Source organism: Dendropsophus ebraccatus, chromosome 3, assembly GCF_027789765.1.
Source record: "Dendropsophus ebraccatus isolate aDenEbr1 chromosome 3, aDenEbr1.pat, whole genome shotgun sequence".
NCBI classification, from domain to species: domain Eukaryota; kingdom Metazoa; phylum Chordata; class Amphibia; order Anura; family Hylidae; genus Dendropsophus; species Dendropsophus ebraccatus.
The window spans coordinates 162,413,979-162,429,853 of NC_091456.1; positions in this window are offsets into that span (position 1 = coordinate 162,413,979).

Below are 15,875 nucleotides of genomic sequence, written 5' to 3' on the forward strand. Positions count from 1 at the left end.
TACTAGAATTATGACCTCATTCATAACAGGTGTAGTAGCCGATTCTTAGGGCCCTACTACAGGCCTGTATTTAGAGTTCATGCTGCCCTAGGCACTTCGCATGCTGAGGCGCCCCCCCCCCCCCCCCCCCCCCCCCCCCCGGCACTGGCAGGTTACATGCATGATATGCACCCTGGCACTTATGTGCCGCTCTGCTTGATGCCCGCTCTTCTCATCAAACAGACGTGATGGAGGAAGGAAGGAGGCCGGAGACGTCTTAGTTTGGGGACTGCTTCTGTCCAGTGTCGGACTGGGGTACCTGGGGCCCACCAATATAGAACCAGTGAGACACAACACGCTGACCCCGCTCCTTTCCTGGATTCATCTGTATCTGTGTCAAATCCCTTGGGAACAACATTTTCAGTCGAACTAAAACTCTCAGAACACCTTCTATTTATACAGCTCTCAGTGTATGCTGGGAGTTGTAGTCTCTGAGAGGACAACCCTTTAATAAATCACTATGTGCAGAGTTTCCTGGTGGCTGCAATCTGTGGGTGACAACCATCAGCCCAAAAGGTCCAGCAATACATTTCTACAACGGCAGTTATCAGAGGGTTGTATTACTGTACTACAACTCCCAGCATATACTGAGGGCTGCAGACTGTCAGTACATGCTGGGAGTTGTAGTGCTTGCAGCTGGGGGCAGGAGAGAAGCTGGGGGGCAGGAGATAAGCTGGGGATCAGGGGGAGAGGCTAGGGGTCAGGGAGAGCAGTAGGGGGGCAGGGGAGAAGCTGGGTTCAGGGGGAGAGACTGGGGGTCAGGGGGAGCAGTAGGGGGGCAGGGGAGAAGCTGGGGTTTGGGGGGAGAGGCTGGGGTTCAGGGGGAGCAGTGGGGGGCAGGTGAGAAGTTGGGGGGCAGGGGGAGAGGCTGGGGGGCAGGCGAGAAGCTGGGGGGCAGGGGGAGAGGTTGGGGGCAGGGGGAGCAGTTGAGGTTGCAGGGGGAAAGGCTGGGGGCAGGGGAGAAGTTGGGGGGCAGGAGAGAAGCTGGGGGGCAGAGGAGAGGCTGGGGGTCAGGGGAAGAGGCTGGGGGGGCAGGGGGAGCAGTAGGGGTCAGGGGAAAAGCTGGGGTTCAGGGGGAGAAGTAGGGGGTTAGGAGAGAAGCTGGGGGCAGGGGAGAGGCTGGAGGCAGGAGAGAAGCTGGGGGGCAGGGGGAGAAGCTGGGGGGCAGGGGGAGCAGTAGGGGGCAGGGGGAGAGGCTGGGGGCAGGGGGAGCAGGAGAGAAGCTGGGGGTCAGGGGGAGAGGCTGGGGGTCAGGGGGAGAGGCTGGGGGGCAGGTGAGAAGCTGGGGGGTAGGGGGAGAGCTTGGGGGCAGGGGGAGCAGTTGAGGTTCCAGGGGTAGAGGCTGGGGGCAGGGGAGCAGCTGGGGGGCAGGAGAGAGGCTGGGGGCAGTGGGAGAGGCTGGGGGAGCAGAAGGGGGGCAGGAGAGAAGCTGGGGGCAGGGGGAGAGGCTGGGAGGCAGGGGCAGCAGTAGGGGGGCAGGGGGAGAGGCTGGGGGCAGGGAGAGCAGTAGGGAGGCAGGAGAGAAGCTAGGGGGCAGGGGGAGCAGTAGGGGGGAAGGGGAGAGGCTGGGGGGCAGGGGGAGCAGTAGGGGGCAGGAGAGAAACTGGGGGGCAGGGGGAGAAGCTGGGGGGCAGGGGGAGCAGTAGGGGGGCAGGGGAGAGGCTGGGGGGCAGGGGGAGAAGTAGGGGGCAGGAGAGAAGCTGGGGGCAGGGGAAGAAGCTGTGGGGCAGGGGGAGCAGTAGGGGGGCAGGGGAGAGGCTGGGGGGCAGGGGGAGAGGCTGGGGGAGCAGTAGGGGGGCAGGAGAGAAGCTGGGGGCAGGGGGAGCAGTAGGGGGCAGGAGAGAAGCTGGAGGGCAGGGGGAGGGGCAGGGGAAGCAGTAGGGGTCAGGAGAGAAGCTGGGGGGCAGGGGGAGAAGCTGTGGGGCAGGGGGAGCAGTAGGGGGCCAGGGGAGAGGCTGGGGGCAGGGGGAGAGGCTGGGGGAGCAGTAGGGGGGCAAGAGAGAAGCTGGGGGGCAAGGGGAGAGGCTGGGAGGCAGGGGCAGCAGTAGGGGAGCAGGGGGAGAGGCTGGGGGCATGGGGAGCAGTAGGGAGGCAGGAGAGAAGCTGGGGGGCAGAGGGAGCAGTAGGGGGGCAGGGGAGAGGCTGGGGGCAGGGGGAGCAGTAGAGGGGCAGGAGAGAAACTGGGGGGCAGAGGGAAAAGCTGGGGGGCAGGGGGAGCAGTAGGGGGGCAGGGGAGAGGCTGTAGGGCAGGGGAGGAGCTGGGGGCAGGGGGAGAAGTAGGGGCAGGAGAGAAGCTGGGGGGCAGGGGGAGAGGCTGGGGGAGCAGTAGGGGGGCAAGAGAGAAGCTGGGGGGCAAGGGGAGAGGCTGGGAGGCAGGGGCAGCAGTAGGGGAGCAGGGGGAGAGGCTGGGGGCATGGGGAGCAGTAGGGAGGCAGGAGAGAAGCTGGGGGGCAGGGGGAGCAGGGGAGAGGCTGGGGGCAGGGGGAGCAGTAGGGGGGCAGGAGAGAAACTGGGGGGCAGAGGGAAAAGCTGGGGGGCAGGGGGAGCAGTAGGGGGGCAGGGGAGAGGCTGTAGAGCAGGGGAGGAGCTGGGGGCAGGGGGAGAAGTAGGGTCAGGAGAGAAGCTGGGGGGCAGGGGGAGAAGCTGTGGGGCAGGGGGAGCAGCAGGGGGCAGGAGAGAAGCTGGGGGGCAGGGGGAGAGGCTGGGGGCAGGGGGAGCAGTAGGGGGCAGGAGAGAAGCTGGAGGGCAGGGGGAGGGGCAGGGGGAGCAGTAGGGGGGCAAGAGAGAAGCTGGGGGGCAGGGGGAGAGGCTGGGGGGAAGACGGAGCCTGACAGAGGCTGGAAGCTCACAGCTGAAGCCCTGCGGTCCCGGACTTCTTCCCTGCTCGGCGGCGCTCACATGTGGCGTCATCGCCGAGCAGGAGAGAAGTTCGGGCATCGTGGGGCTGCAGCTGTGAGCTTCCGGCCTCTGTCAGGCTGTCTGTGTCGGAAGCAGCTGCACCTCAGCCCCCGGCGATCAATACCCCCCCACCCTCCCTATGGCGGCAGAGGGGGGGGGAACTGAAAAAAAAGTGTTCCCTGCGGGTGCCGCCCCCCGCAGGGCCCCGCCCTAGGCACCGGACCACGGGTGCCTAGTGGCAAATACGGCCCTGCCCTACTACCTGTAGCAGTTATCTGCCAATTCAGATAGATACCGTTCCATGTAATGAAGACAAAGATCAATCATAGAGCCGATTGTTAGCTGATAGTTGTCTTTCAGCAACTATAAAAATCATTGGCCACCAACCCCGCTTCGCTGTGTGTAATAGTGATGTATGGCCAACGGCTGATGACAGTGTAATAAAAATAATAACATTTATACTTACCTGTCCAGGCTCCCCAGTGTCCTGGTGCCTTTTCCGCGTTCCCTGCTCACCGCAGCTGTTGTTAAAGCTTCTAAGCCCATCTCTTTAGTGACAGAGCACTGAGCCAATCATTGGGCATGCTGTCCTGTCTCAGTCAGTGAGTCACTGATGAGACAAGGCCAGAATAGTCAGTGATGGTTGTGATGAGCAGGCAACACAGGGAAAAGGCAGTGGGGCATCGGGGGAGCATGGACAGGTAAGTCTAAATTTTATTATTTTCTATGTAAGAAGCAAAGGCTGCACAGAAATTGTTAGCAATATCTGTGCAGCTTTCATAGAAGATTATTGAGCCATGTGTAGGCTCAGTAAGTTAGCATTCATCTAGCAGATCTGTACCCCAGGTTAGCCTGTGCAAATCCAATTATGGTAGTAGAGGGTCTACAACCAATCCCAACCTGTTTTCTTACCTTCATCCAAAAATGCTGTTTCTTCTTCTTTGTAAATAGGTGCTATGGTGCACTGTGGGTGGTATCCAACCCTCAGTGCACCACTGTGCCCTGCAAACCCATCCTTCCTCATGAATATCTAGAGGCAGGGCTCTGCACTAACACACCTCTGGTGCTCATCACTGTAGAGAGATAGGTAATTTGATCATTGCATTGATGCAATAGTCCTGGCCCCAGTGCACCAAGCTGCTTTATTTATATAGAGTGAAACCTTGGATGTCCCTAGCAGCTTCCTGCTTTTGACAGCGCTGCGGCGCTTCTTCTTTGATGTAGCCGCGGCCGATCGGCATAAGGTTTAAGTAATGTGTTTGATTGTGACTTACAGCTAACACACTAGTCAGCTGTCAGCACCTGGGCTGGACCTGGAGCCTCAGCCCCAGCACCCAGGACTCCAGGTGGCATAAGTATTTTGCCCTCTGCCTCAGTCCTTGCCTGCGATAGTGCCAAGTTTACTAGTGTATCTTGACCTATAGTTTATCCTGCATTGTACAGTCATGGCCAAAAGTTTTAAGAATGATACAAATATTATTAATTTTTACAAAGTCTACTGCTTCAGTTTTTAAAATGGCAATTTGCATATACTCCAGAATGTTATAAAGAGTGATCAGCTTAACAGCAATTACTTGCAAGGTCAATATTTGCCTAGAAAATGAACTTTATCCCCCAAAACACATTTCAACATCATTGCTGCCCTGCCTTAATAGGACCAGATAACATTGTTTCAGTGATTGCTGTGTGGGTGTTGATGAGGACAGGGCTGGAGATCAATCTGTCATGATTAATAAGAATAACACTTTAAAAGGAGGCTGGTGCTTGGCATCATTGTTTCTCTTCTGTTAACTATGGTTATCTCTAAAGTAACACGTGCAATCATCATTGCACTGCACAAAAATGGCCTAACAGGGAAAAGTATCGCAGCTAGAAAGATTGCACCTCAGTCAACAATCTATTGCATCATCAAAAAATTCAAGAAGAGAGGTTCCATTATTGCCAAAAAGGCTCGAGGGCGCCCAAGAAAGAGCAGCAAGCGTCAGGACCGTCTCTTAAAAGTGTTTCAGCTGCGGGATCGGGCTACCAGCAGTGCAGAGCTTGCTCAGGAATGGCAGCAGGCAGGTGTGAGTGCATCTACACACACTGTGAGGTGGAGACTCTTGGAGCAAGGCCTGGTCTCAAGGAGGGCAGCAAAGAAGCCACTTCTGTCCAGAAAAAACATCAGGGACAGACTGATATTCTGGAAAAGGTACAGGGAGTGGAGTGCTGAGGACTGGGGGAAAATCATTTTCTCTGATGAATCCCCTTTCCGATTGGCACATCTGGAAAACTTATTGGGAGAAGACGAGGTGAGCGCTACCACCAGTTTTGTCTCATGCCAACTGTAAAGCATCCTGAAACCATTCATGTGTGGGGTTCACTGGCGGAACTACCGCCGTAGCAGCCGTAGCGGCTGCTACGGGGCCCCGCCGTATCAGGGGGCCCGTGACGCGGGCCCCTGGAGCTGACATATCCTGCAGCACCCGGCGGCTGAGCATGCCTCCCGGGTGCTGTAGCCGGGGGCCGGTCCCGTGCTCCTCCCGATCCGGAGACTCCTTTCCCCAACCATAGGGAAAAGGAGTCACTGGGCCAGGAGGAGCACGGGACCGGTCCACAGCGCTCCTGTCACCCACCGTCTGATGCGCGGCTGCCGTCTGATGCCGCGTCCTAGCCCCGGCAGCGCGCGTATCATAGAGTTCTGTGTGGGCCTGTGCTGCGGCTGCGACTTCCGGCACAGAGACGTGTGCCGGAAGTCGCGGCCACAGGCCCACACAGAACTCTATGATACGCGCGCTGCCGGGGCTAGGATGCGGCATCAGACGGCAGCCGCGCATCAGATGGGGTGACAGGAAAAAGGCTCGACGGGGGAGCGTGTTGTTAGGTGAGTTTTCTTTATTTTTTTTAAACTTGCTTTCCTCGTTGGGGGGTCGGGTGGGGAGAAGGGGGTATCTATAGGGGGGGCATCTATAAGGAAGGGGGGGGGGAGAAGGGGGCATCTATAGGGGGGCATCTATAAGGAAGGGGGGGGGAAGGGGGCATCTATAAGGAAGGGGGGGGGGAGGGGGCATCTATATGGGGGCATCTATAAGGAAGGGGGGGAGAAGGGGGCATCTATAGGGGGGAGAAGGGGGCATCTATAGGGGGGGAGAAGGGGGCATCTATAGGGGGGCATCTATAAGGAAGGGGGGAGAAGGGGGCATCTATAGGGGGGAGAAGGGGGCATCTATAGGGGGGGAGAAGGGGGCATCTATAAGGAAGGGGGGGGAGAAGGAGGCATCTATAAGGAAGGGGGGGGAGAAGGGGGCATCTATAAGGAAGGGGGGGGAAGGGGGCATCTATAAGGAGGGGGGGGAGAAGAGAAGGGGGCATCTATAAGGAAGGGGGGGAGAAGAGAAGGGGGCATCTATAAGGAAGGGGGGGGAAGAGAAGGGGGCATCTATAAGGAAGGGGGGGGGAGAAGGGGGCATCTATAAGGAAGGGGGGAGAAGGGGGCATCTATAAGGAAAGGGGGGGAAGAGAAGGGGGCGAAGAGAAGGGGGCATCTATAAGGAAGGGGGGGAGAAGGGGGCATCTATAAGGAAGGGGGGGAAGCGGGCATCTATAAGGAAGGGGGGAGAAGGGGGCATCTATAAGGAAGGGGGCATCTATAAGGAAGGGGGGGGGAGAGAATGGGGCATCTATAAGGAAGGGGGGGAAGAGAAGGGGGCATCTATAAGGAAGGGGGGGGAAGAGAAGGGGGCATCTATAAGGAAGGGGGGGGGAAGAGAAGGGGCATCTATAAGGAAGGGGGGGAAGAGAAGGGGGCATCTATAAGGAAGGGGGGGGAGAAGAGAAGGGGGCATCTATAAGGAAGGGGGGGAGAAGAGAAGGGGGCATCTATAAGGAAGGGGGGGAGAAGGGGGCATCTATAAGGAAGGGGGGGAGAAGAGAAGGGGGCATCTATAAGGAATGGGGGGAGAAGAGAAGGGGGCATCTATAAGGAAGGGGGGAGGGGGACATCTATAAGGAAGGGGGGGAGAGGGGGGCATCTATAAGGGGGGGGGGGAGAGAGGGACCATCTATAAGGAAGGGGGGGCATCTATAAGGGGGGGGGGGAGAGAGGGCCATCTATAAGGGGGGACACCATAGGGGGAGAGGGGGATATAAACGTACAACATTGGGGGAAAGGGGGCCATCTATAAGGGGACAATATAAGGGAAGAGGGGGCCATCTATAGGGGGGGCAACATAGGGGACCATCTATAAGGGGACAACATGGGGGGGCATCTATAAGGGGGATAGCGGGGGGGGGGCAACATAAGGAAGCTATCTATAAGGAGGGGTGACAGAGAGGAGGGCCATATACTAAAATGAGATCACATAGAGTCAGCCTACCCGCTAAATGTGGGTGTAAAGGGGCCAATACAGATGTGCAGTTGGTAGAGATGAGGATGGTGACAGAGTGTGGAGCCTAATATGTCTGTCTGGCAGATTCTGTGGATTCGTGGCCCAGAGAAGTTCTCATAACGGCCCAGGGCAGATGGAAAAGAAAATGAAAAGGGAAGAACTCCGATCAGAGAAGATGTCTCCTGTAAGTCACCTGATGTAACTGTACTGTAATTTATATGGTATACAGAACCTGTGTAGAGCTGAGTGTGTTGATGGCATAGTGGTCGATCGGGAGGGGGTGGGGCGGGGGGGGGCCCCAATCAAAAGTTTGCTATGGGGCCCAGCCATTTCTAGTTACGCCCCTGGTGGGGTTGCTTCTCAGCCAAGGGAATCGCTCTCTCACAGTCTTGCCTAAAAACACAGCCATGAATAAAGAATGGCACCAGAATGTCCTCCAAGAGCAACTTCTCCCAACCGTCCAAGAGCAGTTTGGCGATCAACAATGACTTTTCCAGCATGATGGAGCACCTTGCCATAAAGCAAAGGTGATAACTAAATGGCTCAGGGAACAAAACCGAGATTTTTGGTCCATGGCTTGGAAACTCCCCAGATCCTAATCCCATTGAGAACTTGTGGTCAATCATCAAGAGACGGGTGGACAAACAAAAATCAACAAATTCTGACAAAATGCAAGCATTGATTGTGCAAGAATGGACTGGTATCAGTCAGGATTTGGTCCAGAAGTTGATTGAGAGCATGCCAGGGAGAATTGCAGAGGTCCTGAAGAAGAAGGGTCAACACTGCAAATATTGACTTGCTGCATTAACTCATTCTAACTGACAATATAAGCTTTTGTTACTCATAATATGATTGCAATTATATTTCTGTATGTGATAAAAACATCTGACAAACACACATAAAACCAGAGGATCATGTGAAAATATAATATTTGTGTCATTCTCAAAACTTTTGGCCATGACTGTATTCTGGTTATCTGACTTATAACTACCCCCTTGGAAACGTTATTAAAGATGTCCAGACGAGGCCCTGGGGAGTTAAAGCACTCACCGCTTGGGCTACATCTGTGCACACAGGATCTAGGCTGCCTGAACACCGGAGGGCGCCGCAGCCTCACTCACACTCAATCCTCCAGCAGAAGGGAGAGGAGATAAAGCTGAGCTGCTCGCTTCCACAGGAGGATCTCCACAGTTCTACAGGGTCCCTGAGGGGCACTGGAGAAAAGCCAGAGGGTGTCCAATCACTGGCAGAGTGGATCAGGTAGCAGTGGGTTAAAATCAATGGGCTTTCTACCCAGTACAGTATAAGGATAGGGACACAGGATTATCCGTTCGTATTACGAAATCTTGATCATTTAATGAGTTACAATTTTTTTTTTTACAATTTTTGTCTTCTCAGGCCAATTTACTTGTGATTCAAGGTTTCACTGTTTTAGTTTTAGTGAAAACAGCATTAAAGGGGTTATCCAGTGTGGGCTCCGGTACCCAGTTCCCGGCCGCTTCCTGGTGTCTGACGCCGCCCGAGATGCTACCGCTCAGCCACTCAGTGAAGGAGGCGGGATCCGAGCGGACTTCAAACGGATCCCGCCTCCTTCACTGAGTGGCTGAGCGGCCCTGAGACGTAGCGTCTCGGGCTGCGTCAGACACCAGGAAGCGTCCGGGAACCGAGTGCCGGAGCGCCGCGATGAGTGACCCGTCGCTGGAACCAGGGAGGTGAGTGGACGTCTTTTATTTCAGCCACCTCCTCCCCGGTCCCCCCAAAAAAGTGCCCCCACACTGGATAACCCCTTTAAGGATGAAAACAGGAAAATTACCTTCATTTTCAGCGTTCCATGGGATACTGGAACATAACAGCGGGTTAGAGTCTTGTAACCTGCTGTCAGTTTCCCTTTAAGGGGTGGCATTATCTATGGAAATAATAACATTTTGAAGATAACAGCCTTTGGATTAAATGACTGGGCACATACCAGAGAGATCTGCTTATTCTCTGTATCATTATGTTCTTTGCATGAGACGGCTTTAGCCCGTAGTTCATGACAAGTTGTGTACATTATATACTGTAACTGCCCCATAGACAAGCCTGTATTTTCTTCCTTACCTCAGACACCTTGTCGTCCTGCAGATTTATGGACGTATTACTGAGGTAACAAGTGAAACAGATTGCTGTATACAGTGGCAGAAATGAACATCTTGTATGAAATGCTATCTGTATAAGTTATTATAGAAGAATGCAGTGGGAGGTCATATTAAAGATGAAGTTCTCAAAAGTGATGCAAAATTATTGGTATATACTCACACATTCCATGTACATGTAGCTCCATAGACAAATTGTACTGATCTGTTCAGTCTGCCTGATCTGGTATGAATAAAACAGAAAACAATGCTTCACTGTATTGTCATTCTCATGGACGCTCAATCACCAATGTAGCCATTTGAGGGTACTGATGCCTTTAAGGGTGTCCTTGATCTACAACAATGTTTAGGTAGGTGGTATAAGCCCCATAGTAGATTCTGATATCCATATTGATTCCCATAGTGCATCCAGATACCATTTCCTCCTCCCATTTCCACCACAGAAATGCACCTGGCCATCCACATAATGTAAAAGAAAACATAAATCACATTGGCCAACAGTGAAAATGTTTCTGAAATGAAAATAGCTGGTTTGTAATAATTTTAGCATCCTAAAAATGAATATGTTACTTAAAAGTCATTTTTAGCTCTTGTTTTTTGAGATACAGGTCATTTATGATTATGCAGGTATTATCAGGGAAATTTTTAATTTTCACCAAATGTGTATTGGTAAACCTGATTACAGACCTGTTGAACCAATGTCAGCCATTTTATTCATTGTGTCTGCATTGTTTGTACTATAAACAATATAAACAATAAACAAGCAAAAAGAAAGCGTTCTCGTGAATTGGTCTTTTCTGAACTGTTGTGTTCAATTAATGTATTGTGTTCTTGCTATTTTGTGCTATTTTAAACATTCACCGTGAAATATTTCAAGTTTGGACATGACATTTGTGTGCAATTTATACTCTTGTAATAAAAAAATGTACAGTATGTTCCGTGTTAGCCAGAAAAATCCATATCGTGGTAAATACTTGAAATCAAAGTATTTTAGGAGTGATACCTTTATTGGCCAACAAAAAATTGTTAGAGCTGTGAGCTTTCGGGATTCACAAGATCCCTTCGTCAGACAAGTTCACAAATGAATGACTTACAGAAACAGCACAACATTTTAGGGATGTTACAAGCAAGAAGGGAGAGACATCTGTGAATGGGGGGGGGGGGTATATACATCACATAGATAAGCCAGGGAAATAAAAAGGACTTTGTAAATTAAAGCTTATTTAGAAGTCCAAGATTGTTGGTCAGTTCAGTCTTATCTGTGGAGTGTGTCCATGTAGTGGGTCATATATCCAGGTGCCAGGTTTAATCCATGTGTTAATGACTGGAATGTTTTTATCAATTTGAATTCCCACACTTTCCTCTCTCTGTCACTCTGGAAGTGACCTTTGAGGACCATAACCTTTAAATCTGTTGTTCTATGGTCCAGTCCTGAGAAATGTTGGCCTACAGGGGTGTTGAGACTTCTTATTGTATGTAAGTTCATTCTAGTTTGTAGTTTCTGTTTTGTTTCCCCAATGTAAATCCCTGTGGGGCATCGTGTACACTTTATCATGTAGATGACATTGGAGGATGTACATGGGAAAGCATTGGTGATTGTGTAGTCCCGCTGTGTGTTGGGGATGCGGATTGTGTTTGTTTGTAATATGTGGGGACATGTGCTGCATTTTCTGTTGTTGCAGGGGAAGGTGCCAGTCTCTGTTGTTGATGTCAGAGCGCTTTTTACAAGGAGGTTTCTCAAATTCGGGGGTTGTTTGAATGAAAGAAGAGGTAATTCTGGGAAAATCTCTTTCAGTCTGTTGTCCCTCTGGAATATTGGTTGTAGTTCAGCAGCAATCTTTTTTAGGATCTATGTACATCCTCCAATGTGGTCTACATGATAAAGTGTACACGATGCCCCACAGGGATTTACATTGGGGAAACAAAACAGAAACTACAAACTAGAATGAACTTACATAGACATACAATAAAAAGAAGTCTCAACACCCCTGTAGGCCAACGTTTCTCAGGACTGGACCATGGAATAACAGATTTAAAGGTTATGGTCCTCAAAGGTCACTTCCAGAGTTAAGTCATTCATTTGTGAACTTGTCTGATGAAGGGATCTTGTGAATCCCGAAAGCTCACAGCTCTAACAATTTTATGTTGGCCAATAAAGGTATCACTCCTAAAATACTTTGATTTCAAGTATTTACCACAATATATACTCTTGTAATTAATGCACAATATAATTAATGCACAATATTAATGCACAATATATACTCTTGTAATCTTGTGAATCCCGAAAGCTCACAGCTCTAACAATTTTATGTTGGCCAATAAAGGTATCACTCCTAAAATACTTTGATTTCAAGTATTTACCACAATATATACTCTTGTAATGAATGCTTCTCGCTACCTACAGCACATACTTCCATGGCGTGTATCTAAAAAACGAGAGCTAATTAAACAATTCTGTGGGTATATTTGAGTTTCTCGGCCCAAAATTAGTAATATTTGCATATTTTCATCAAAGAAACATAAAAAAAGTTGTTTTTTTGTTGGCCTGTGTCATCAGACGAGGCTATATACAATGTATGCAAATAAAATACTGTTACTGCTACAGCACCACCTACTGGAGATATTTTATACTAAGGGGTATGCCAACATTTTTTTTTCTTTCAAATCAACTTGTCAAAAAGTTATATAGACTTGTAATTTACTTCTATTTAGGTTTTTGCAGTACTTATCATCTGCTGAATGTTCTGCAGGAAGTGGTGTATTCTTTCCAGTGTGACATGATGCTCTCTGCTGCCACCTCTGTCCGTGTCAGGAAGTGTCCAGAGCAGGAATTGTTTTTTTATAGGGATTTGCTACTGCTCTGGACAGTTCCTGTCACAGACAGAGGTGGCAGCAGAGAGCACTGTGTCAGACTGCAGCTAATAAGTAATGGAAGATTTTTTAAATAGAAGTAAATTACAAAGCTGTATAAATTCTTGACACCAGTTGATTTGAAGAAAAAAAAAATCACCAGAGTGCCCCTTTAATAAATGAAAAGTACATTATCTGATATGCCTGTTGTCTGATTTTAATGTAAATTAAAGCAGCAGAACGCCCTAATAATCCCTCAGTTGGGGAAGCCTAATTCCGGTACCCTTGTATATAACATATATAGTGACACTCTGCAAAACATTTCCTTATGTAAATGGAAACCATAAAGTATAGTGATCATTTCATTTTTTATCCTTTAAATAACTACAATTCTGGGACGGTTGCTATATTAATGTTTCCCTTTAGGACATTGAATTAGATGACAAAATTCTGGATGCCTGCAGTCACTACTAGAAGAAGATAAAACTAAATATTATACAAATAAATAAATATTATTATAATTATTATTATTAATATTGTTGTTGTAAGATTATAATGGCAATTGATCAAAGGCCCCTTAACTCCCTCTAGTGGTAGCTGCAGGCATAGCGAGTTTAAAGGGAACATGTCATCAGACGTTCCCTCTGGCTAGGGGAGCATACCTAACTACACGGGCCATACCTAGCTACAGGGGGCAAAACTGGCTACTGGGCCATAATTACTGGCTGCATAGGGCGTGCCTGGCTAAAGGGGGCAGCATTACTGGGATCTGATCAGGGAATGAACTGCTTACAAAGACTTTAACCCCTTAAGGTCAAAGCCTATTTTCGTTTTTGCGCTTTTGCTTATTCCATTTTAAGTTTAAAAGTCCATAGCGCTTGCATTTTTTCACCTAGAGACGTATATGAGCGCTTATTTTTTGCGAAACCAATTGTACTTTGCAATGACAGGCATTATTTTCCCATAAAATATGCTGCGAAACCGGAAAAAAATCATTTGCGCTGTCAAATTGAAAAAAAAACGAATTTGTTTTGATTTCGGGGAGTTTTGCATTTACGCCGTCCGTCCTATGGTAAAACTGACTTGTTATGCATGTTCCTCAAGTCGTTACGATTACTATGATATATAACATGTATAACTTATATTGTATCGGATGGCCTGTAAAAAATTCAAACCATTGTTAACAAATATACGTTCCTTAAAATCGCTCCATTCCCAGGCTTATAGCGCTTTTATCCTTTGGTCTATGGGGCTGTGTCAGGTGTCAGTTTTTGCGCCATGATGTGTTCTTTCTATCGGTACCTTGATTGCGCATATACGACTTTTTGATCGTTTTTTATTACATTTTTTCTGGATTTGATGCGACCAAAAATGCGCAATTTTGCACTTTGGAATTTTTTTGCGCTGACGCCGTTTACCGTACGAGATCAGGAATGTGATTAATTAATAGTTCGGGCGATTACGCGCGCGGCGATACTAAATATGTTTATTTATTTATTTATTAATTTATATTTATAAAATGGGAAAAGGGGGGTGATTTGGACTTTTATTAGGGGAGGGGATTTTTTATTAATAAAAACACTTTTTTCCTTTTTTTTTTACTGTAACTAGAAGCCCCCCTGGGGGACTTGTATATAGACAGCACTGATCTCTCATAGAGATCAATGCTGTGTATATACACAGCAAAGATCGATTAGATCGGTCATAGATTACTATGGCCTGCTGCAGGCCATAGCAATCTATTGCCGAGCCGGGATCAGCGTGGGGGGAGATCCGTCCCACTAGACACCAGGGACGTGCGGCGCAGTGCCTCTAAGTGCAGCTGTCAGGTTTGACAGCTGCACTTAGAGGCTTAATTAGCCGGCGCGGCAACGGGACCCGCGCCGGCTAATAGAGGCACTGCCCGGCTGCACGTGTCAGCCGAGATCAGCGCCGTTCAGAGCGCGGTGGGACCCCGCTCTGAACACCCCGAGCGGCACCATGACGTATCAGATACGTCATGGGTCGCTAAGGGGTTAAAGGGGTTATCCAGTGCTACAAAAACATGGCCACTTTCTTTCAGAGACAACACGACTCTTGTCTCCAGTTCAGGTGCGGTTTGCAATAAATCCATTCACTTCAATGGAACTGAAGAGCAAAACCCCACCCAAGCTAGAGACAGGAGTGGGGCTGTCTCTGGAAGAAAGTTTTTGTAGCGCTGGATAACCCCTTTAAAAAGGGGTTCTCCAGGATTAGGATAAACATAGCTGTTTTTTTTCCTAAACCAGTGTCACAGTTGCCCTCAGGTTGTATATGGTGTTACAGCTCCATTCACTTCATTTTAACTTGTGGTGCGTTTACACAGGCAGATTTATCTGACAGATTTTGGAAGCCAAAACCAGGAATGGATTTGAAAAGAGGAGAAATCTAAGTCTTTCCTTTATGACCCGTTCCTTGTTTATGGTCTGTTCCTGGCTTTGGCTTCAAAAATCTGTCAGATAAATCTGCCTGTGTAAACGCACCATAAGTTGCAGTATCACAAACTGAGGACATGGTTGGTGCTGTATCTGGAAGAAAGCACCTATGTATATTGCAATCTTGGATAACCCCATCCATGTCCACTTGGCCTTGTTTAGTCCATGTTTATAACTAATTGTTGGAGATAATCGGTTTGGACATCTGAACACTTCTCTGCGTAATCATTAACATAAAGCTGTGGCCTTTGAACAACATGGATGCATCTGACTACAGTCTCTGCCGCAGATATCAGATGTTTCCTTGATGTTGCCTCTTGCCTCACTAATGCAAGAATGTGTGAACTTGGCCTTCTACTACGAGCCTGGATCCCACAGGACAGAGGAGAACTGAGATACATTTTGTTATACAGTGATATAATGTACATAAAACTGAGCCTGGTATTAGCAGGGACTCTCTGTAGGGCACTGGCATGGAATTATTAATGTGACCATACATATTACCCACATACATATTAGGTAGATCTCTAGAAACATGCACGCTCAGCTGGCCATACACATCAGCTGAAGGTGCCGCAGACAAATAATGTATATGGGGACCTCCTGACTCCTTCCTAACAGATGACAGGGAGGAGAGGATTAAATGGGTACTCCAGCTAAAAATGTTCTTTTAAATCAACTAGTGTCAGAAAGTGCCAGAGATTTGTAATTTGTTTCTGTTTAAAACTCTCCAGTCTTCCAGTTCTTATCAGCTGCTGTATGTCCTGCAGAAAGTGATGTATTCTCTCCAGTCTGACACAGTGCTCTCTGTTGCCACCTCTGTCCATGACAGGAACTGTCCAGAGCAGTAGACTGGAGTTTTTAAATGGAAGTAAATTACAAATCTCTGCCACTAGTTAATTTGAAAGAAAAAGCTTTTAACTGGAGTACCCCTTTAACCATTGAATTAGCCTAGTCCTTTTGTTCTCAGGGAGATAAGCCACTGTCAGGAGTTTTTGGCAGCATTTCACTTTCCCCTTCCCATTCAGAATACATGCTTGCGGGGCAGTGCACCAATTGGTTGAGCAGGATGTCCTAACGTCAGGACCCCGCGAAGCAAAGCGGAGTGTGGAGCAGGTAATGTATGCACTGGGCCA